This window comes from Diachasma alloeum, unplaced genomic scaffold (genome assembly GCF_001412515.2).
Source record: "Diachasma alloeum isolate Michigan unplaced genomic scaffold, Dall2.0 Dall_scaffold_00199, whole genome shotgun sequence".
Taxonomy (NCBI): Eukaryota; Metazoa; Arthropoda; class Insecta; order Hymenoptera; family Braconidae; genus Diachasma; species Diachasma alloeum.
The window spans coordinates 217734-242564 of record NW_021680364.1 but is presented as its reverse complement, the minus strand read 5'-3'; the positions used below and the strand labels follow the sequence as shown (position 1 = coordinate 242564).

Here is a 24831-nt window from a genome sequence, read left to right as displayed (position 1 = left end):
CATGCATCGATTCAACTAATTGCTTACGATTAATGGTACGAAAATAAATTCACCAGTTTTTCGTTCATTTCGGGAGACTAAACTACCCGAGATTTACGGTTAACCGCAATCGTCCGCTGAAAGGGCCCAAACCCCCGGGCGCCATGATGTCTCACCGATGTGAACTTACACTTGACGTTAATTCCTACCAAATGCATCCAGTGGCAATTTTTTTTAGCGAATCCAAAACCCCGAGTGATTTATCCCGACGCGACTACTTACCGGCTGAATTACGATGTTTACCAATTCAATTAGAGGTACATCGCACACTCCAGCGGCATTACGATACATTTGTTTCGGCATTAATTCACTGTAACGGCTGGCTGTCATAACAAAACTATAATAAACCGTTCATTGGCGGAATGCCAGGGTAGCAGAGACACTGTATTCGGGAGAGTGGGGGAAAACGGGTTCATAAAATATTCCAAATCGCTCGGCCATTGCATCGGGAAAATTCAGGGAACAAAGAGTTATGAAGGACATTAGAATGAATTCAGCATTCTTTGGGGGTTTTGCATGCGCAGCATTCCGCGGAGCTCACACATTATTGTTGGGAGAATTAATCATGTTTGGGCGGTGGGGGATTGAGCGATGGCGGTGGACATTCAGAATGAGAATATTTGTCAATTCGTGTTATTTGATCTTTCAATTGCAGTACCATGCGAACATCTGACAGTTGCAAATTTGCAAAATTATGATTTAATGAAATTGCTATTTTCAAATTCAGTAGCGAGGTGGTAAAACGGTTTAAGTCGACTTATCTCTCAGTTGTGTTTTCGAAAAATATTTCCGAATCTAAGAGAGATAGCGAAATTTTCGCAATTACATTTTTTGTAGCTCTCAATCGGCTCTGCAAAAAAGGTTATAACAAAAATTTTGCTATCTTCGGTAGATTCCGAGATATTCATTGAAAACTGGCCAATAGTCAAAATTGAGTTGTACCGTTTTACCACTTCGCTACTGAATTCAGACAGAGAGAAAATTATTTGGTGAATTTCACCAACTAATTAGTTAATTAATTAGTTGATGAGTTGTTGAAATTTCCTAACTAGTTGGTGCATTTCAAGAACTAATTGGTGAAATTTAACAACTAATTAATTAAAATTCAGAAAACGATTTTGCTATTTTATTCTAACCATTTGACAACCCTTTGTCAAATTATCAATAAACGCTCGTCGATTTATTTGATCGATCAAATTTAACAGGGAATTGTAGATTATTGCGAAAATATCTTCTAGTGGAGACATTGATCGATTGTCAAGATATAAATGATTGCGTGATTATTTCCAAATGTATACATGCCCTCACCATCTAGTTTGATAGTCAAAATTGATTACAAGAAGAGAAATATTCAATAAAAATTACGTATCTCTTCCGTAATTCCGGAGCGAAATGTGGTTGTAGGAAATTTTATGGAACTGTCACGAAATTTTTCCAGAGCGTTCCGTAATTTTTATCTGAATCTCCTGTGAAAAATTCCGATACCGTTAAATTTTCTGAGTCGATTCCGTAATCGGTGGGCGAATTATGAGTTCCGTCATTTTTACTGAACATTTCTCTCCGTGTGAATGAAATTGAAAAATCTTTTCTGCATTTTGATTAATTAATTAAGTAATTAAAATTGACCAACTAGTTGTTGAAATTCACCACATAATTTTCTGCGCGTATGTTAATCGAAATTATTGAAAATTTTAACGAATTGACAATTTATTGCGAATTCAATGGAACAAAAGCTTCCATGAATGATTTTATGTCAAACTATATGGAACAATGAATAAGATAAATATTTTATCCACGAGATTCGGCCATCACTCACATCCAAATTGACTCGACTTATCAATTCTTCACCCTTTGCGGTTCATCGCGAGAGCTTATTTATATTCTTAAACAAGCCTTTCCCGAGGAAGCAAAGTTCATTCTGTAAGTTTTCATAAATACATTGAAGAAGGGTAATTTTTAAACAAAGCACTAATTTCCGAACTCCATGGCCTCGTTGAACTCATTATTACAAAAAGGCTACGGCAAAATAGCTGAGATAATAAATGATTATTAAAGAGATGAGGACGGGCCACCAGTTGAAAGAAGTTTTCCTCGGTGTAAGGAAGGTTATATATAAGCCATGGGGGTGAGGAACTCCTTTGATGTCCTCGCGCTCCCTGGGATGTTCAACCCAAGCGACAAATTCTTCGATATTCACGCGATGAAAAGCCTCTCGACGGAAGATTAAACTCTGCTACCTCCTTTTCATCGACGCTACACTCAAACGAACGATTAAATCTTTTTCCAGGGAATAAGCACGTGGTTGACTTTCACTGTGGGATGGATTTCAAAGAAAGATGTAATTATGGGGGGGGAGGGGGGGCATTGAGGTTATGTGTGTCAATTGTGGTTGGATAAAAGTACTTCTGGGCTAACCAACCAATTAAATTAATTATAAATTGTGGATGACTGGATGTTCACTTCTCATGTGAAAATATCGTGTTGGCATTATTATTGACAATTGTTGATACAAGTGGATAATGAAGGACGGCTGCCTTTACAAATGACAAATTGAGAAATGAAACATGAAAATTTACAATTTTTCAATTCAGCAACGAAGCGATGAAACGATTCAAGACCAAATTTGAAAATTGATGAATATTTGGCGTTATTAAAATTACATTTTACGCAGAATTATTTTTTTTTAACATTCATTGTTTATGAATAAATAATTGAAATTGTTTAAACTTTCGGAAACCTTAGTTTTTCTCACGTAATTAAATTTGTCAATTAAATTACGTGAGAAAAAATTTAACAACCCTGAATATTCACCGTCCATTCGAATTACATTTTGCGCAGGATTATTATTTTTTTAAAAATTCGTTGTTTATAAATAAATAATTGAAATTGTTTCGACTTTCGGAAACTTAATTTTTTTAAGCTTGAAATCGATTTCTGGTAAAATTCGGAATATGAATAAATTTGTCACGATTCCGAACAAGTGATTTTTGTTCTGGAATATTGATTGTTCATAAATTATTTATAGAAAACGCCCGTAATTTTCAGAAATTGCAATTGTCAAATTATTTCATCAATCTTCCTTCAAAAATAAATTTAAATTTTTTTTCAGATTTTTAAAACGTTTTCTAACGGTTCAGTATTGAGATTCAATTCAGATCTTCAAAGTTTAAATAATAACATCATTGTCAAATGTTCAGAAACAGGTTGATATTCCGCCTAAAAAATCCTCTCGGTCTATTCTATAAATTCTGAAGAGAATTTCCCCCAGAAGAAATTGCCCGAACTAACTAGATATGTTTACATTTTAAATAGAAACTTTTATTATACTTCAGTGATTGATTCTCTCACCCAGGAAAAGCTCATTTAGGACTGAATGTGCCTCCACAATGAGCTTCAACGGGAATAGCTGCCTCCCCAAAACATCTGTTTCTGGCATAAGCAACCCCCCAACTTTTCAAATTTTGTCAGTCGAGTTTGGTTGATTGGAGTCACTAAGAACCCGTTGGGGAATGTATCCTCATTAATAAGACTCGATTCCATGCGCGTTTTGGTCGCCACAGTGAGGCATCACCAGATGCGTTCGCAAGACACAACAGCGAGAAAAGAAGATTCAGAAAACACCCCAAGAATTTCTGGCACGGGCGTACTTTCATCATTTTTCGCTTGTGTCTGTTAGTCGTCTCATAATGCCTCTCCTTCTTGCCCATTGGTGATAGCCAAGTGTGACATTGATCGCCATCTCAAACGCGTCACAAATATGCAAATTAGACAGTGCGGCATTTTTCAAATATCAGACTGACTCCGAGGGATGAATTAATTTGCTCAGAAAATACTTTACACAATTTGTGAAAATAGTTGACATACCAGTGAGGGATATTTATTCATTCGAGAAGTAGCTCTGGTTTTGCGGCTTACTAATTATGCTCTCTGGTGTGAACAAGCCGACTAGACAATGTGGGCATAATTGAGAGTGTTGGAGTGGGATCATGTGAAGTTTTGGGTTCTCCACACGTCGCCGCGAACTTTGGTGAACAGTTAAACAATTAAGTCGCTGATGTGTGTCGAGGTGAGTGGATGACTTATCGAATTAATGTGCAAGGTGGATCTCGAACGCCTCTTATGCATAAAAGGGGATGCCGGGTGTTAATCGATACACTTGTGAAATTTGGAACTCTCGTCTTTGATGATCTTGAGATCAAGACGTTGGATTATTCTCGGTCAACTTGACCAGATGAAGCCCAGCGATATATCAACATCACGAGTGTAATTAATTATCATTACTTTTTCTCCAGATTTCGTGTCTCTCTTCATTTATATATATATTTTTTTGGGGAACGACAAGCGTGACCTTGGGATCCGTGCGAACGAGGGACCGACTGAAAGATGCAAGGATAAGAAGGATATATAAATGGTTCCTCCTGGGTTGGCGAAGGGCAAATATAGACCGCAGGTTGGTTGGACGTGTATAAAAGTTGCGTTCGCCGTAAACGGATGGAGAATGGTACCAGTATGGAAATTGGCTCTTTAACCGATCGACCGGGGTGGACAGTCTTGTGGGATCCTTCTATGTTAATTTTCTTACCCGCGTGTGTTACCACGAGGTGTAACTTCTGTTTATCTTCGAATCTAACCGATGTTAAGTTGACCGAGCAAATGGACCACCTACGAATTACCTGGTTACTGATTTTCTTCGGGGGCTGATGGTTTCAGGGGGTCATTTTTATTTGAGATCTCGAGCCTTGTTTTTCTTTCCTGCGATTGGATGCAGGTGGAGATGTCTCCAGAGACTGCAGTGTGTCTTTTGAGATATATTTTACATCCATCATTATTTTTTATGCAGGGAGAGAAAAGTTAAAAGGATAAAACTGCACGAAATGTAATCTTTTTCTAAAAAAAAGCATGGGCAATGGTGGATGTCTCAAATGAATGGAGAAAATTAGGCGGTCTTGCGTAATAAACAAAAGAGAATTGAATACCATTTTATCAAACATGAATAAACAAATCGTTTACGTCAGAAAAAAATAGAATAGTTGCGTTTATTAAGGTTTTTTTCGAACAAAGTCGGTTAGAATTAATAGCTAGAATTATGAGATTATCTCACTTTTATTACGTTAAGGATAGGAGATGAATGCAATACAGTGAAAATGACGATGGATTTTTGCACCTTGAACAAATAATGAAAATGAAAATTTGTCTGAATTTCAAACATGAATTAAGATGTTTGGACACCTATTCATCTGAAATTCAGACACATTTTCATTTTATTCAGATGTTGTTTAGTGTCTGAAAAATGTCTACGAAAGGTGTGTGAAATTCAGGCATTTCGTTTTTGCTGTGCTGTCACTCAATATTCCAAATGAAGTTTTAATTTTTAATTTGGTTCTGAAAACACGAGACGGCAATATTCTCAGCACGGAATTATATTGATGAGATGAACAACAGATTAATTGAATTATCGTGTGAACTAACTAAAAATTAATAACAGTGTGGGCAAGCACCAGTTGTATTAACAAATCAATTCCAGAAATTCAGACTCTAAAGTGCATTCTAGAAAGAATTCAATCGTAATTATGATTAAAATCTTATTCAGTGAGCATAGGAACGAGACCATGAGCAAATCATTTACTGTAATATGAAAATTTAAGCAGTCACACTGCATTGTACAATGAGAATGATTATAAACGTTCATTAAAAAAATTAAATTTCGAATATATCAGCATAATATCAGGAATCGTCTTGTTGTGGGCCACGTTCGACAAAAAACTTCCTCATAAAAAAAAGCCCACGATGATTGAGCGCACGTTTCGGCATACTCTCTCAGCTTGTCTATAAATCATCTACTTTCCACAGTAGTCAGCGATTTGAGGAATTCGTGAGCGGGCGCGAAGTGATTAAACGAGTGCTTGTCATCGTTGACGGTAACATATTACCCGAAAAGACGAGACGTCAACGATAACTTAATGACTTGCGGACAGTGCATCACGTTCTTTTCCGAGGATTTGGACGAATGTAAAATGACGTTTACCGCCGTCACTCAGACAAAAAAAAAGCCATCAGGTGGAATCGAGTGTTTCAGATCAATTGGAATCGAGTGGATAAAAAATAATCGAGGTTAATGATGAGCGACTAGACACACACAGGAAAATCCATTACAAATGCGATTGAATGTGACGGTGTGTTGTCAACGCGTGAGTTAACCAGCTTTACAAATGACTCTTTTAATCCCCAGGCCACTGTATAAATTTGCAAGGTATATAAGCGAAACCATACCTTAAGGTAAAAGCTGATACGTGTGTTGACAACACCAATACAACACAACCTGCATCGCATAACTTATACTTTCCGTAGCATCGGGGATTATGTACGTTGGATCGAGGGTAAAAAAAAGGAAGGGTACGTTTTCCATCTTAACTGCGAAACTGCTCGCCGTTACGTCCAGTTTCTTCCAAGTAAATCGATCAAAACCAGTGGCGACAGGAACACACGTGGAATACGTGATATTCCCGGTTTTCACACGGCTAATGGTACCAATACGTGTGGGATTGCTTGGGGGGGGGGGGGCTGGATGACTTCTCAGGTGACTTTCACGAGGGTCCAACTTTCTTGCGGGTTTTCATCGGTAATAGAGAGGCATTTCAGAAATTCGTGGGGATTGGGGGATTGGAGATGTTTATTAACTAGTACGGCAATGCGGTTTTTTGTCAGGACTGTGTTAAATGCGCGATTTGTCGGTGAGGTTGGGGGGCGATAAGTGACGGTGGAGGGAGTGGCGGTTGGAGGAATGAGGCAGCTACACTAGCGCCACAGGAAGCTGTCTTCTGTGGCCTCAAGCGGACGGTTGACATTTCCTGAAGGCGAATAGAATTTTTTTTTCTACAAGTGCAGCTTTGGATTTTCTGTTTGAGGAATATTTACAGAATAACGGGTAGATGAGAAATTTATCGGTTCCGTAAATTTTCATCCGTGGACACAATTTCTGCGACAATTTGCCAAAAAATTCGTTATTCCCGAGGTACAAATTCGGAGGTTTCATGCAGTTTTTATCCTCTTTTGGAACAATATCAAGTGCAAAAAAATGTAACTTAGAATTCAGAGATAATATTTAATTCGCAATTGTCAATTCGATAACTCATATTTTACAATTACAATGCTTCTGTCACTTCAGGAAAGGAATTCCCCTCGATTCATAGAAGACTGCGATTACGATTGATAAATAAACATTATAACCATTTTCTGACATTGAATCAACACAAAATTAAAAATAATACTGAACTAAAATCAAATTAAATACAAATTTTATAATGCTGAATTAAAAGCAAATTTCACGCGCGGTAACGCGGCTATCGGTGATATAACAAATGGAAACATTGTAGTGAATTTGATTGGAATCGAAAAGAGAGAGGGTTATCGGGAACCCTCGCTACTTGTTGTTTGTTGAATTTCTAGCTGAAATAATACGAGGCAAAAATTAATTTTATATTTTTCTCTCTACGTTTACATACACGGAGAGAAAAGTCAGAGAATTTTTGTGGGGAAATTCCGGGAAAAATTCTCGTGCTGGACTAGAATTGAGGCGCAATGTGCCAGCATATGAAAATTTTCCCTTCGGCACTAGAAAATTTGACGTTTCATCACGAAATCTTCTCTATCGGCAAACGAAAAATTACTCGACAGACAAAAAAATATTGTCGCGAATGCGGTACAGTGCAGAATCCACAGCCGCATGCATAGGGTTGGATAGAGTGCCGAAATGAAACCCGAAAAGCACCCAAAAGGCCTGAAAAAAAAATCTTTATTTAGGAACTAAATAACTCTCAACTACGCCCTATCTAACTGTACGAATATGGCTGACTTTGTGCACTGCATCGCATTTACCCCCTCGCGACTAAAAGCTCTGATGTTCGACAACAAAATTGCAAAGGCCTTTCGCTAGAGAAAAAATAACCAAAGTACTTGGATACCCTTAAATAAAAAAACCATATATTTCCCCGCAAAAAAAGTCTCCCCGTTAATGACCTAAGAATTAATGAAAGGCGTTAACGCCAGTTCCAGCATGATTATCGGAGCAGAGCAACCAATGTATATAGTAGACGTTCAAAGGAAGTCGTGTGAAAACTCAAAGTACAAACAATGCTTATATCCCTGTCCATTAAGAGCCTTCCCCCCCTCGCCGCCCCCGTCGAATGCATCCGCGGTAGCCACCGCTGACAGCTTTACGAGGCCTTCTCCTTCTTTACGAGCACTTGTATGTCGACCCTGAAGAGGAATAAAAATTTATATCACATTATTTAGTCCGCGAGAGCCGGTGATTCGACCGAGTAATAAGAAAAATCGAATTGTTAGGCATCGAGGTGTTCTTCCGCTTTTCTGGTATTTCATATTGTATGTGTAAAACGTATAATTTAATTGAAAAAGACAGGCTATACGTTTTTCCAGGGACGTAGAAATACCGAGTCGCTGTAATTGCTCTTTGTTTCTTCAATTATACGTCTAGACAAGGCGGGCGGGTTGAGTATAGCAATGCTTTCATACGCCTCCTGTGTCTTTTCGACTTTATGCTGGCGGTAAAAAGCCAGACGGCGGCGAAAGAAGTCATATTAATGCGTGTAACAGCGTTGTAATTATGAATAATCAGCAATTTTTTTCATTTATTGTACATTCCACACGCTTTTCCAACGAAATAGCGAAAAAAAAAATTTTTTTCCGCTGCGGACAGGATTCGAACCTGTGCGGGTAGAACCCAATGGATTTCAAGTCCATCTCCTTAACCACTCGGACACCGCAGCACTTGGAAAAAATTCTCGGTTTAACGGAACACCTGTGCTTCGCTCTCTTATCAATCGCTTGAACATTAGTTATCGGCTTTGAGATTCTTTTTCGGTGGCGATAAAACAGGTAATTGATGACAAAAAAATAACGCTGCGGACAGGATTTGAACCTGTGCGGGTAGAACCCAATGGATTTCAAGTCCATCTCCTTAACCACTCGGACACCGCAGCTGGTGATATCGATCTCACTTGGATATTCATTGGTTACAACTTTTAATTAAGCCGCACTTTTGCTGTGGGTTTTTCAATTTTTTTCGGTTGGCTTTTGTCACACTTCTGCGAACTTTATTGTGACACTTTGCAATAATTACGGATGATGGGGGGGCATTCTTTAATTAAGGGTGTCCAAGTATCTTTTACAGTTTGGTACAGATCATACTATAGGTTCAACCATTCTTAATTACCAAATTTGTTAAGTGAATTGCGCGAGAAAAATTTGAAAAAAAATCATGAACATTCAGCGTCATTTAAATTATTATTTTTATTTTTTATTATAATTATTTTTTCAACCATTCGGGGTTTATAAATAAATAATTGAAATTGGTCAGACTTTCGGAACATTATTTTTTTAGGCATGAGATCGATTTCGTATAAAATTCTGAATATAAATAAATTTGATACGATTCCGAACAAATGATTTTTATGGTGGAAAATTGATTGTTCATAAATTATTTATAAAAAATGCTCATAATTGTCAAAAATTACAATTTTCAAAATATTTTATCAATTTCCTTGCAAAAGTAAACTTTCTAATTTTTTTTTTCAGATCGTTAAAATGTTGTCTAACGGTTTAATATTGAGATTCAAATTCAGACCTGCAAAGTTTGAATAGTAAAACCATTGTAAAATGTCCGGAAACTTAGGGTTCAATGGGGCTCAAATGAAAGCTCTCTGGAAAAAAAAATCGCCAAAGTAATTGGATATTCTCAATAATGGAAGAATTATTAATCAGACATTTTCATTATGTCTGCGGAAATTAGTTATGGGTATGTTAATTATTCTCTATATGGGCATTTAATAGCCCCTGATATTCAGTAAACCAGAAAATATTGAATGTTTTATTTAATTGCTAATTGCATTAATTATCTTCATTTGATGGTTTTCCACACAAAACCAAACACATTTCTTAAATAAATATAATCAAATAAATATTATTAATAATATTATTAATAAATAACACTATAAATAATATTTTGATTTTCCGTAAATGGGTAAAGCTATAAATATTAAAGATTCATTGCTTACAACTTTTAATTAAGCCGCACTTCTGCTGCAGGTTTTTCACTTTTTTTCGTTTGGCTTTTGCCACACTACTGTGAACTTTATCGTGACAGTTTGCAATAATTACGGATGATGGGGAGAGGTATTCTTTAATAGTGGAAGAATCGTTAATCAGGCTTTTTCGTTCTGTCTGGGGAAATTAGTTATGGGTATGACGTTAATTATTTTTTATATGGGCATGTAATTAACTGATATTCAGTTAATTGCGAAATAATAAATCGTTTTTTTGCTGTAAATTGCATTAATTATCGTCATTTGTTGGTTTTCCACACGAAACCAAACATATTTTGGAAATAAATAATTATTCATGTTCTTTTATTCATTGTTGATCGTATAATATGTATGTTATCACCTACTTATACTATAAATAATGTCTGACTTTTATCGACAAATGGGTAAAGCTATAAATATCATAATTTCTCGATCGGAATCCATTACGATAATTGAACCGCCGCAATCTTGTCATAAATCGCTGTTTATCAGCTACTGCTCATTAGCAATTCACGGGGGATAAATCATAAAAATGTGTGGATGATATAATCGTTCAGTCGTCAACAGTTCTATATCTGAAATTCTTATCGATTGTGTTTTTTCAATTTTTTTTCCAAATGCACATATGTAATCTGCCGAGTTATTCATACAAATAAATTCCCCCAGACATGTTATCACTAGGGAAAAGTCCCTAAGACTCGCGCGGATAGTTCAAAATAGATTTCTCGATAATTTTTTTCTACGTCTATTTTTCCAATTTTTCATTATCCTTAAAATCATCATTTAAATAACGCAAATGAACACACACAGAAAAATCGTTAATTTGAATCAAATAAAAATCTTTTTTTTTTTTTTTTTTAATGCTTATTTTATATCGCTTCGAGTCTGATGAGACTATATGGCGATTGATCAAGACTTTAAAAATGGTTAGATCTCACCATTCTACCCGGCCAGGAATCGAACCTGGAACCTATCCGTTGTGAGGCCACGGCCTTAACCACTACGCCAGGCCACCGGGAAAAAAAAAAAAAAAAAAAAAAAAAAAATCTTTATAGAGATTTAATTATATTAAGTAAATAATTTATTGAAAACAAATAAACAATTTATTCATTTCAATTAAAGAGTTTCCTTATTTTAAGAAAATTATATTTCCACATATTTTTTGCAAGAAATTCGAAATTGTGATTTTTTTATTGTTGGATCCGTATAATTTGTGAATCATTAGAACTGAATAAATTTTTATTGACTTTAATGAAAAAATGTATTCAATTCAAAAGAAGAATTTTTCTGAATATAATAAAAATGTTTATTTGGTATTAATTTTTCATTTGATATTAATGAAGAATTTATTGAATCAAATGAAGATTTACTAATACATTTATTTAATTTTGGTTTTACAAAACATTTATTCAATACAAACAGAACCTCGAACAAATAAATTCTCTTAATTTAAATGGAAACTTTATTTTGTAGTATTTAAATAAACTATTTGATTCAAATAATTTTTTTTTGTGCATGAACATCAATTTCACAGAATAGGTAAAATGCAATATGTGATAAATTACGATTCTCCCGTAGTTCGACCACTCCAACTAATTCCTCCTCCCGAATTAGTGAGTCCGGAAGATCAAGTCGATCGATGGAGAACTGGTTAATTGACGGAGTTTCGAGGTTCCCTGGTTTGGTGGGAGAATTTCAATTAGCCGGGCTCGACCCCTCAACTCGGCTAGACGCCGAGCAATGAGGTGCAGACTATTAACCGACAATTAAAGGGAGCCAGTACCTGGAGGACTTCCATTATAAACTCAATGAATAGAATCGTCTGATTAAATTGCAAAGACCAAACGGCATCCAATTTCAATTCAAATGTCTCGCGCAATTGAGACGTCATTTAGGGAAGTTTTTAATTGCAAACGTCATTAAACGATGCGACTCGCGCCATTTGACAGATCGCGAAACATTTCTCGAAGGGAACTTCTTCAGATGGGGCTCGTTAGTGGCTCGCAGCTTGCACACCACATTGTCTCAACCGAATTAAATGTTGGTAATTTCATGGACACGGTTTTTTTTCACTCGCGCATGTCACGGAGCTATAATTTTTAATTAATAGAACATGTTGGCAGGGGAAATGATGCTCTGTCAGATGTTGATTCGCGTGTTGTTTTTTTTTACTTAAATGACTGTTTTCATTTGAATTATTGATTAATAATTATGATTAATAATTCTGTGTCACTGTAGAGAGTAGTGTCTTCGAGACGTCTTAATTTGAGAAATTTTTTCTGTCTCAATTTAAGACATTTAAAGAGAAAATTTAATTTCAGATGCTAGTTTTTCTACTGTTGTCATTATTTAAATCGTTTGAGTGCATTATGAAAAGATGCTGCTATTTTAAGAATTGATGAAGCTATGTTAAGATAGGCTGTCACAAAACAATACGCAGCAATTTTTTCAATTTCCGTTTTATTTTTATTTTTGTATGCTTTTTAGCAGACAACGTAATTTAACTCAATTTAACTGACGCATCAATAATTAATGGGATATAAAGACGATTATTTCTTTCAATTAACAATTGTTTCCGTGTCCCGTCAGCCGTCAATCCGCTCGTTTCTCCCGCAGTCTCAAAAAGTATCTCTATTTTTTCATCACTCACCAACATTTTTGTTCAATCCCCAAGAGTGAAGTCGCTACCTCCCGCTGGAATGTCCACGCACCCCTTTTTCGCGTATCATTTTTCACCCTCACAATCTCGAGGCTCATCAGTACCCAGACCTCTTGACTTTTCGTGACATCGGGTTTCTGACAGTGACGAATCGAAAGACCCGAGTCAACTTCTCGAGTCATCCAACACAAGATGATTCCTCCGTTCGCCCCTGGCGCAACATTTTTGTGCCCGATACTGCGATGCATTTCGGTGATGGGTCCAATAAGGAGTCTCATAATGTCATAAATATTCGATCGGAGTCACATGAATCGCGAGGATTGAAACATTAAGGAGCTGCAGCAATTACCGTAGATACTTCTACTTGACGAAGGCATTCTTTTTCGGAGGAAAAACAGTCAAGGTGCAACGTGCAATACTCAACTGTCTCTGGGATGGGTGAGTGACAGGTGATGAGGACCCTTTCGCCGCATTATCTCTTGATTTTTTTACCCAGCCCCCGAAGTCAACTGACTTCCCGAGTCACCAGGTATGATGGGGAGCGCCTCGAAACGAACAGATCCACCTAATTGTATTTAATTTACTTGCTTTTGTAATTGGGGTATTATTTATCTCGCTGGCTAACCAGCGTCTATGACTACAGTTTCATACATTTTTTACATCTATAAAGAGTACGGGAGGGTGGGGTAAAATGGACACTTGATTTTTTTTTAAATATTCATAACTGAGAAACAGATTTATCGAAATTTTCGTAATTAAATTCAGTAGCGAAGCGGTAAACCGGGTCAAGTCGTTTTTTACTATTGGCTAGTTTTTGACGAATATCTCGGAATCTAAAAGAGATAGAAAGATTTTTATCATGACCTTTTTTGTAGAGCCAATAGAGCGTTATAAAAAAAGTCATGAGAAAAATTTTGCTATCTCTCTTAGATTCCGAGATATTCAGCAAAAACTGGCAAATAGTCAAAATCGACTTAACTCGGTTTACCGCTTCACTACTGAATTTCTTATAGCTCTCAATCGGCTCTACAAAAAAGGTTCTTTCAAAAATTTTGCTATCTCCTTAGGTTTCGAGATATTCATTGAAAACTGGCCAATAGTAAAAATTGACGTGTACCGTTTTACCACTTCGCTACTGAAATAATTATTCCTCTCACGTCGTTGTTGGTAATTAGCCCTATCATCAAGAACATCGTTCCCCTTCCCCGAATACCATCGACACAAAATGCCAGCGATCGCCTCATATTAAAGAATAATAACCGCCGAGCGTATTGTCGCGATTAATCAAACCCCCCCGTGAACGTGAAAAAACCCACAAAGCGATGAAAGAACGAGATAACTCGTGACCTATGTGAATAAACTCTCATTCTACCTTGGCAATCGGAATCGCTACTAAATGATGAGAGTATTCTCACCACGTTTTCTATCCGCGAAAGAGGAAGGCATATGCATGGCGGATATGGCGGATCTTCAAAGAGCGGCACCGTTGGCATCGTTAATATAAATTACCCACGCGCGTCTACCGCGCGGGTCCTTCTCTCTCGCAATGATTTTCTTCTCGTTTCTCCATTGGGTATATGTGTTAAAAGCCCACCTATCTCTCATCCTTCTCGGGTTTTCTTAACGCCGTCGCCGGGGGGGGAATACGACGACCCTCGTGACACTCAAACACCGGTGCTAGTGTGTGTCGACGTATTACCAGATTCCACGGAATGCCCATAATTTTCAAAGACCTCCTTAATATTCTGGCTTCTGTCCTGCCATTTTAAGAATCTTTAACATATTTGAGGACTTTTTTCTGCATTCTTCGGGGGGGCATTTCTCAATTTACTATTTTTTTGTGAACTTCGGGCGATTTTGTTTTGGTGATGGGTATGAGAATAAATATGGCTTCGATTTGAATGAACTATTTCTTTGCACGGAGAGAAATGTTCAGTAAAAATTACGAAACTCACAAGTCACTCACCGATTACGGAATCGACTCAGAAAATTTAAGTGAAGATATTGAAATTTTTCACAGGAGATTCAGGTGAAAATTATGGAACGCTCTGGAAAAATTCCGTGACAGTTCCGTAAAATTTTCTTACAACCACACACTGATAGAACGGATTAGTTATTGTTAACGAATGGATTTTGGTTGGAGGAGGGTCTATTCGGTCCCACCAAATGTTCATTCGTTAATAGTTAACGAATGTATATTTGAGGAGCCTTGTTTGACTTTATTTTCGCCAATCAAGTGAACTATATTCTATTTCGCTCCGGAGTTACGGAAAAGATACGTAATTTTTATTGAATATTTCTCTCCGTGCATTGAATTGCATTGAATTTCTCTAAACCTCTCCTCTGAAGGTTGCATTATTCTTTTGTCTTTATCGTTTCTGTTTGCGTCTTCTTTGACATTTGATCTCGTTCTTCTTTAACTTGTCCCAATTAAAAATAAAGTTCCTCTAATTTATTTTCCACGTGATCTACAATATGAAAGAAATTTGACATGCATTTTTTGAATATATCTCTTTATTCGTCGGTTAGTATACATTTTTTAAACATTGTTGTGTGTTCACAATGCTAAAATATATGATTTTTTCTGGTTAAAATCAAACAATCGGTCTGGTTGCACACGTTTCTGACTTTTTATCGCAATAGAATTCAACTCCCACTGGTGGTGCGTAGCAGTCAGCCCTGGTCTCGCAGTAACGGTCTAAAAAAACAAATTCGTCAACATGAATTGAAAAACATTTTCAGTGAGTAATAGTAGAAATTTCACTCGCGAGTGTAATTTTTTTTGCATTGATTAATCAACTTTTCTTCGATCACAGTGAATTTCCTTCATATGCGAGTGTGAAAAAAATCGTTTATGTTAATTTTAAATCGTACGTACCTGTTGGTTGTGGGGGTAGAACTTGCCTGTGGAAGCAAGTTTTGGTAGAAGGATCACAGTAGAATTTCACTCCGAGCAGAGGTTCGAAGCAGTCCTTGGCGGTGTTGCATTTTTTGTCTGGAAAATGAAATAATTTATTTGAGAAAATTGTACTTCAGATATTGACTTCATTCTGAAATTATCCAGGATAACGACGTACAGTTGAATTTTTCAAAAATTTATCTGGATTGCGATAATTCAAATGAACATTTCAATATTTTTTGGAGAAATTTGGATATTTTTCTTTAATTTTTACTTGAAATATTATAAATTCTCACTAGATTTATTCCAATTTAGAAAGAAATAAAATCCTTTCTTTAAGAAATTCTATTGAATTTCTATTGCAACTACTTTATTTTTTGCGCCAGTTCAATTAAAAATTATGCAACATACACCTGCCCCTTTAAAATAGCCATTTGTTTACTGAAAAATGTCCACAGATCTTATTTTTTAAATTTTTTTTCTAATTTTATATTCAAATTACCCTTGAAATTCAGTGGTAATTTCGCGATTTTCTCTATTTACATACCTGTTGGCTTCGGGGATGTGATTTGCCTCTTATAACAAACTTTTAGATCAGGTTCGCAGTAGTATCTGACGCCCAAGGGAGGGTGAGGGTAGCACTCCTTATCGGTTCTACACGTTTGCCCTGAAAAAAAATTAATGCATTAATAACTCGACAAAACCAGGTGAATTAACGAAACAGAAATGATCACGGAAAAAAATATACTTGAATTGAGTTTAAAATATGATATAGGGGAGCATGGGGTAAAATGGACACTTTGGGCTTTTTTTTAAATTACTCATAACTCAGAAAAAAATGCATCAATTGAGCTCAGTTTAGGCTCATTACAAAGGGAAAGAAATGTTCTTTGCATTGAAAAAAAATTTATTGGATTTGATCAACATTTCAAGCTGTCATTAACATTTTAAAAAAGTCAAAAGTGTCCATTTTACCTCGACCTCCTTTATAAAAAAATATATAAAACAATAAATAATATAAAATATCAAGTATAAAATATATTTGAATTAATTATTATAATATACTTGAATCAAGTATATTTTTTTCCGTGAAATCATAAATAAAAACGAAAATCGGTACAAAATTAATTCCGAATAACTATATCATCTCAGGGCCATTATTCGGTTACCTTAGATATCTGTAGCATATAAATTACATTGAAAAAGGGATGCTGTATGCCTTTCAAATGAAAAACATTCGGAAAGACGCTAAAAAGTATTTTTTATTGAATTAAAATTTCGCTCTAAATTTCGTACAGTAAAATTTTCCCCCGATTTTCTAGATAATATTTATCCAACAATACTCTCCGTGTACTTGCAATCGTACATACCTGTCGGGTCTGCAGACACGGCAGCCACGGCAATGAGGAAGAAAATCGTGAAGAATTTCATGGTGAAGCTGGAACAGAGACTAATCGAAGTAGTAGAATCTGGTCGATTGATAAAACTTCAACTTGACGCTCGCCTTTAAATACTGCGAAGACTAGAAGTAGTGCAAATACAAGTGTTTCGCACTAATGGTTCGCAGAAGAAAGCGTCGCTCATTTGTGTATTCTTTCATTCCTGATTCTGCGCAATTGTGAAGCCCAATATTGACTAGGAATAATTGTTCAGTTGATTGACTTCACAGTTTTATGAATTCTGGTGATGAGAAAATGAAATTTGCTAATCTGATGCTGTTATCTTCATGGATAATGATAATATAAATGATAATATCGCGAGTAATTAATCATCGGGTAATGATTGCTCAGAAGATTTTGAACTATTTTACATAGATATTCGAAGGTGACTGTTCCGCTCGACCAGATAATATTTCTTTGTTTGTCTTTCTGAATCTGTTATTAAATGGATATCTGATTTTCCATTCCGATTGAATAACAATTCACATAATTAATAAAAATTTTATAGTGTAGATTATTGATTGTGACAGAATTGAATGAGTTATTTGGAAAATTATTCATTCTCCTCAGAGGAATGGTCCAATTTTCCCCGACTTTTTAAGCCTTTTAGGCATTTAATCGAGTAAAAGACTGTGGCCAAAAGGGAATTGATGAGGGAAATAATTAGTTTTCAGACTCTTCATTAATTTGTGGACATGACTCACGAATGATGCATAATCGATTAAATTCACGGATTTGCCAGGGCATTGCACTTGAAATGAATTAATTTTTTGAAATTTCAATCGATTATTTTAAATTTATTTCGCTTATTTAAACTATTTAAATACTAAACTTTCTAAAAATTGACAACTTATTCAATAATTAATCGAATCATAATAGCGATTATTTATTGATACTGTTAAAAATTTTCGGTTGAAATTTCAAGGAAATTCGGCATTGAAAATTCGAAATTTTACGGACGAATCATGAAAATCCATGAAAATCGAAAAATCGATTTTTCTGTTTTCTCGATGATAACCTCTTCCGGCACTTCATTCACTCTGTCCAATCGAAATAATCAAAATGACACGATCATAATTTCACCAAAATACAATAGCAGACATCGAATTTGTGGGTGTTTTCGCAGTGATAATAGAAAAAAGCCATTTTAACGTTGTCCACGGACATCAAAAATCGATTTCTCTGTTTTACCGACCATGACCTCTTCCGTAACTTCATTGATTCCTTCTAATTAAGATGATACGATAATTTCGATAGAATTTGTGGATATTTTCGCCGAGTTAAAGGGAAACCCGAGGATCTTGATGTTTTCCACGGTCACCGGAAAATCAATTTTTCTGTCGACGAAAAAATTCGTTTGATTCGCGCTATCATTGCCACGACTTTGTTTTCAACTGTAAACTATTGATGAGCACCCTATCAACCAACGAAAAAAGTTTCGATGTTTGTGGGTGAGAGGCCTAAATTTTTATATCCAAGTTGACGAAAAATTTTTTTGATACTCGGTATCATTGCCACGATTTTGGTCCGGAATGTAAACTGTTCCAAGGCGAAAAAGTTGCATTCGAATTTTCCCCGTTCCCTCCGATTGCCGCAGCACTTGGGAAATATTGATTCAAAATTGTTTTTTTTGCTCTTTTATGATCATCTGTCTCTCTACATTTCTCTTTTCCCTCTGATCTACACCGAATCTTAAAACTAGGATATAAAAAATTTTAATTAATTTAATCTGGAAGATGAAGTTAGGAGACAATAAAATAAAATAATGTAACATAATTTAATGTAGCGACGGGCGCGAAGCGCACGTGCGCTAGTTTTTTAATAAATTAATTAACTGTAATAATTTGAGATTTCTTTGGAGTTGACGAAAAAATTGAAACAAAAATTATATTTTGTATTCAACAATTCAATTACAATTAAAATTTTCAGGGCACGCATTCGAGTCCTAACGGAATAGATGCGTTGAAGAATATCTGGAGATTATCTCTAGTTTTAAAGATAAATATAATTGGTTATTTACGTTTTCCGAGAGGAAATCATGTTTTGTTTTTTGCCGCACATACGTGTGCATGTAATTAATATATATGTCTCGTATATGTGTTTTCCGAGCGGGCCATTTCCTTCGGAGTAATCTAGTTTCCGTTGAAATCACTCCAGCGAAAATGAAGGGACTGAAAAATTCCCCTTCCCCCGAGAAAATTCCACCACTTTATCAAGATTTTTCCAGCAATTAAGACATATCCTGCAGATTCAACCCAAATCTTCATGGTTTTAGTCAAGTAGAGAAAGCGTGACGCGCGACTAAAGATGGCGCCGAGTTTCAGCCGTTGACGGGCGTGAAAAATTTTACGAGAGGACCTGTCCGAGACCACTTTTAGCGGATCTAATCTAACGGTGGGTATTCCTTAAGTGATCATAAAAGAGGGAGTATGAACTCGTGAATGAACTCTTTAGTTGGATGTGGTTTATGAGTGAGAAGTGTGAAAGAGGATTGTTCAGGGCGGTTAAGAGCACCGGATACCGGAAAAAAAATTCATACACTGTTGAAAATTTTGCACTGAAATGTGGGGTGAAATTCATAATTTCATAGAAAAATACGTGGGAACTGTTAATTTATGGTTAATTATGCCGGGAAAATTAATAGAAAATCAGGAAAATTCAGAGAAATTTCTCTTTGAATTGCAGATTCCTCTGAATTTTCAGATAAATCCTTGAACATTTCGGAAATTCCGAGCATTTTAAAGGAATTAGCAGTAAATATTCATTTTCCTGCCTCAATAAAAATTCGGATAAGTATCTTTTACAGTTTGGTACAGATCACACTGTAGATTCAACTATTTTCAATCGTCAAATCTGTCAATTAAATTGCCTGAGCATTTTTTTTTAAATCATGAATATACATTATGATTTTGTAACCTTTCGTTGTTTATAAATAAATAATTAAATTGTTTAAACGTTCGGGAATATAATTTCTTTGGACATGAAATTGATTTCTGGCAAAATTCTGAAACAAATGATATTAACGGTGGAAATTTAATTACTCATAAATTATTTATAGAAAATGCTTCATTATCTCATTCATTGTTTCATTAATTTCATCAATCTTTCTCCAAAAGTGTATTTTCTATTTTTTTTCTGATTTTTTAAATGTTTTCTAACGCTTCAATATCGAGATTCACATTCAGACCTGGAAAGTTTAAATAATAAAATCATTGCAAAACTAAATAGTTGAATAATTGCATAATAAAATCATTCATCCTTTAATCGAATTCTATTGATTCGAAAAAAACCGTGCGAAGCCGCAGAATTTTTCAGCAGAATCGTCCAAAAACTAATAGAAAGTTCAATGGAAATCCATTAGAATTTTCCGAGAAAACATCCAATACTGAATTTATTCCTCCAACTTCCCCCCGAGTCGACGCTAATTGGACCAGACCTGGCCCCGATATTATGACATTTGATTGCGTTAAAGCGGATGAAAACGATTCAGCGACATGTGGTGCGTAAAAACTACCGCGAGCGGACGTTGCGTCGGAATATATTCTTTGGAGTGGCCGCGCGCAACCGGGAAAATCGATTAATTATTGAAACGACACACACCGGACGCGCAAGGCTATTCCTAAACCTCTCCCGAGATGATCACCAAGTCAATCTCTCGATATACGAGACAACCGCGGGATCTAATGCACTCTGTTGTGTCTAACGATACACTTTTACCTTCGGTCATATGTAGTTTCCTTTTTTTTTCGTTCCCGTGTTTTTTCTTTTTTCACTTTGGAAACATGCTACCGATCGCATCGCATTGGCCCCATTGCCTTCGAGGACGCGGTCTTGCCGGTGCGTTTGATGCCGCAAGGACACGACGAATCAAGAGAAAGATCCTGTAAAACGATACTATCTGTACCGGTTTTTCCAAAGGTCAGATCTAATTTTTCGAGGGATAAGGAATCTTCTTCGTTGTAGTAAATCATGTAAAAATGCACGGGAAGTCAGTTTTAAAAGTATATTTATTGCATGACGATGATTCCTTCACTGTTGAAAAATTACTCCTGAAATTTTGAGCAAAAAATCTGGAAATGTTTAACAATCACTCATTAACATGAAATTTTTGTCTGAAATGTCCGGTACACTTTTTGGAAATTTTTATCGAATTCAATTACCACTGAAATTTCGAGGAATTTCGTAATTGAAAATTCACAGTATCGTGGAAAAATCAAAGAGAACTGTAAATTTTAGTTGCATTTTTCCTTGAAAATGAGTACACTGAGAAAAAAAAACATTTTTTGAGAAGTATAATTTTACTTGCATCAAGAAATTTATGGTTTGAAAATTTTCAAGAGCAAAATATCTTGCACTACGAAAACAAAACTTTCATCAAGAAATTTTGTACTTGCCCTAAAAACGAGGACAATTTCGTCCAATCCTTCTAATTGATTTAATTGTTTTTTAGCCTCAATTATAAAATATTTACCGATTACTCTCATCTTTGGGACAAGTATAAAATTTCTTGGCATAAGATTTTTTTTTCTCAGTGTGATATAAGTAAAGACATACTTCTCAATAGACGTTTGTCTTCTCAGTGTAGAAAACCAGAAAATTCCGGTAAATATATTCTTGAATTTTCAGGCCAGTGACACTGAATGCGCTTTAGGGACAAAAACATCATGAAATTTCAAATTTCACTGAAAATTCAATGTAATTTGGCCCTGAATATTCATATTAGATTGAAAATTCAAATCAATTAAGGAATTCCCGAAATTGCTGCTTAAAATTCAGGAATTTTACTGAATTTTCATTGAAACCTGAAATTTCATGATTTTTTTTCCCTAAATCGCATTCAGTATCTCTGCCCTGAAAATTAGTATTCGACTGTCCCTGAAGTTTCATTTTTAAAAATTGATTCGACACGAGAAAACATCTCCTCAAGGAAGCACATACTTTCTCTTCAGAACTAATTTTTTCTCCTATCAGTGCAATTGCGATGATATAGCCCTCAGCCTCCCCTCAAATATGGCAAAAGACAGAATGAGATTCAGCGGCGACATTGTTGGGATGTGTGGGACAATTATCGGTTCCACATCATTCTCCCATATCTCACGTACAAACTGTCCCCGCAATGTCGTCACTCTGATACCTCACGAATGTATAGATGTTTTGCTCTCTCCTTCTCTGGTCGGTGCGATAAGTTGCCGCTGACCGTCCAGTATCAGACGCATCAAGGCGCGCTTGTGTGCCGCGCAACGTTGCATTCCACCGGGCTGTTCCGTTTTTAGTCCTAGGTGCGCCATTCTTCGACGACACGCGCGAAACACCGAGGGAGAAACCGATCAACGCCGGTCTACCCTCTCTCATTCATTTTATTTCTCCTCGCATACCGATCGAAATACTCAAATCACTATTTCATTTCGATAATCGGTACGAGTGTTCCGAGGTTATTCGAATTGTTTGGCTGCTTAAAAGTCCCCAGTCCCGGCGAATATTTCAATTTTATTTATTTTATCTCATGGAGATGTGAGAGCGTAACGACGCGTATAAATTATTTTACAGCGTATCAACATTTTTACGTCACCACTTACTTTGATGCCGAGTTGTAATGGGGAAATTGACATTCTTTATTCAAATTAAATGTTTACAGGGAAATCGGAATTTCTGACTTTTTCCTGGGGATTGAAATCTTTTGTTGAGTGCATTATGTTGTTGGAAGAAGGTTGATTTAGGTGGATAAAGTCATGGATTTCCAAATTTTAAGTTATTTGAATTTTTAATCCAATTATCGGTGAGAGACAAAAGTTGATTATTTTCAGGAATTTATTAGCGATAACACACGCGTTTTATTTATTAGCGATTTGTTATTGATGACATTCACTGTTAAAAATTTTTGTCTGAATTTTCCGTCTCAAATTTTGGAATTTTTATCATTGAAAAATTGAATATTCCATTGAGTTTCTGTTAAAATCATCTGGAAGTCAGTAAAATACTTGATTTTTTGTCCAATTATTCCGTGGAAATTCGGAAAAATCAGGAAAATTCAGGAAATAATAGAAAATTTATGATTTTGTTTCTGAATAATCATGTTCTATTGAAAATTCAATCAAGTTGTAAAATTTACGTCTCACTGCCACCGAGAACTCATGAATTTCCTGAATTCTACCTAAAACTTGAAATTTCATAACCATTTTTCCCCTAAATCGGATTCAATGTCACTCTCATGAGAATTACTACCATATTTTCCATGAAATTAAAAAAAAAATAACAGTGTATGGAGTTCTCTGTGGAGAGGAATCTATTGTTCTCTCGCTGAAAACCAATCGCTGAACGAAAAAACCGATATTTCAATTACAAATTTTCAATCTATTTCGACCATTTTTGTGTTCGAAATATTTTTTTAATAACTTTTCTATTTTTTCCCCACATATTTCGAGCCTTCTTTTATTTTTCTAGCTTGTCTTTTGGATAATTGGAAAATAATTAATATGGATAGAAAAAGTGACAACGTCGCGCCGTTCGAGGTACAAGTTGGCAGCACTGATTCACTCAGCTGTTATGTTCCTTCCCATATCGAAATGTATCATCACAACTCCATTCGTATTTACCTCGCTTACCCCTCCACGATTTCTAACCTCGACGTTGTCGCTCTTCCAAGTCGCGCACGCAGAATTCCTATTTTTCATGAGTTTTTTAATTATCCCTTCTAAACAATTCTCCTAGGCCACTTGGATTATTTTTTCATGTTCCTCCCTAAAAGCTCCACCCAAGTGTGAAATTTCCGGAAAATGGTGACTTTTTTTCTATTTTTAATATTATTTTCCGAATTCCCATCAGAGTCCGTGTTAAAATGCATTTATTATAAAAATTCCGGTATTTCACCCATTCTCCTAGGCTATCTGGAATTTTGCATAGGGGCTTTGAAAAAATTAAAGAATGTAATACTCTCCTTTGATTTTTAGAAAATACATTTTTTAAAAATCATCAATTTCCTAAAAACCTTAATTTCCCCCAAGAAAATCTCTTCCACTCCCTCAAATATTCTCACGCGGAACCCATTTTTTCGGCCGAAGCTAATGTTTTCATTGAGTGCATTAACCTACTAGTCCGAAAAGCTCATACTCACCGAACCCAACAAATTATTCTCCCCGTGAGCCGAACTAATCGGCATGAATATATTCATTTCCGTGTGTTCCTCGCATGATAATATCCCCCATAAATTTCCCCGTCTTTCATCGAGTGTGGCGCCATTATCGTGATCTCTAATGACGAGCCTGGAAGACTCCCAGTTTTACGACGAGTCTATCCCCCCGCACCGCTCATTACCATAACGTCCTTGCCCCCCCCCTCCCCCTCCCCGACGTACGTGACATCACTAGTTTCATTAATGATAGATTTAAGACTTTCTCGACACCGCTCAACTCAATGAGACCCCGAAAAAACACGACTCGGGAATTATATTTTTAATGGGAAAATTGCTGAGAGCCTCTCACCGGGTGTAGATTAGAGACGGTAGTCAGAGTGGAATTGGACAGGCCCCGGTGACTGCGGTAGGTAGTCGGACTTCTCGTCGTTTCAAGGCATATCGGATGCGACCTGATAGCAGACACTAAAGAGGGCCGTTACCCTATCTCAGAACTCGGAGCTCTCAGTTTTAGTGGCTCAACCCAGTTGAAATATTACTCGCTCCCCCCCCCCCCCCCCCCCCCC

At 36.1% G+C, this 24831-nt stretch overlaps 1 protein-coding gene and 2 non-coding genes across 4 annotated transcripts in view; 1 reads left to right on the top strand and 2 right to left on the bottom strand.

The window, feature by feature from the left end:
• LOC107035587 (protein vestigial) overlaps positions 1-24831 on the top strand; it is an 83097-nt gene that overhangs the window by 21941 nt on the left and 36325 nt on the right. The gene's annotated exons all lie outside the window — the stretch shown is intronic.
• Positions 8744-8825, bottom strand: Trnas-uga. Its single transcript has one exon. It is a non-coding gene; the product is annotated as a tRNA-Ser (tRNA).
• Trnas-uga lies at positions 8957-9038 on the bottom strand. Its single transcript has one exon. It is a non-coding gene; the product is annotated as a tRNA-Ser (tRNA).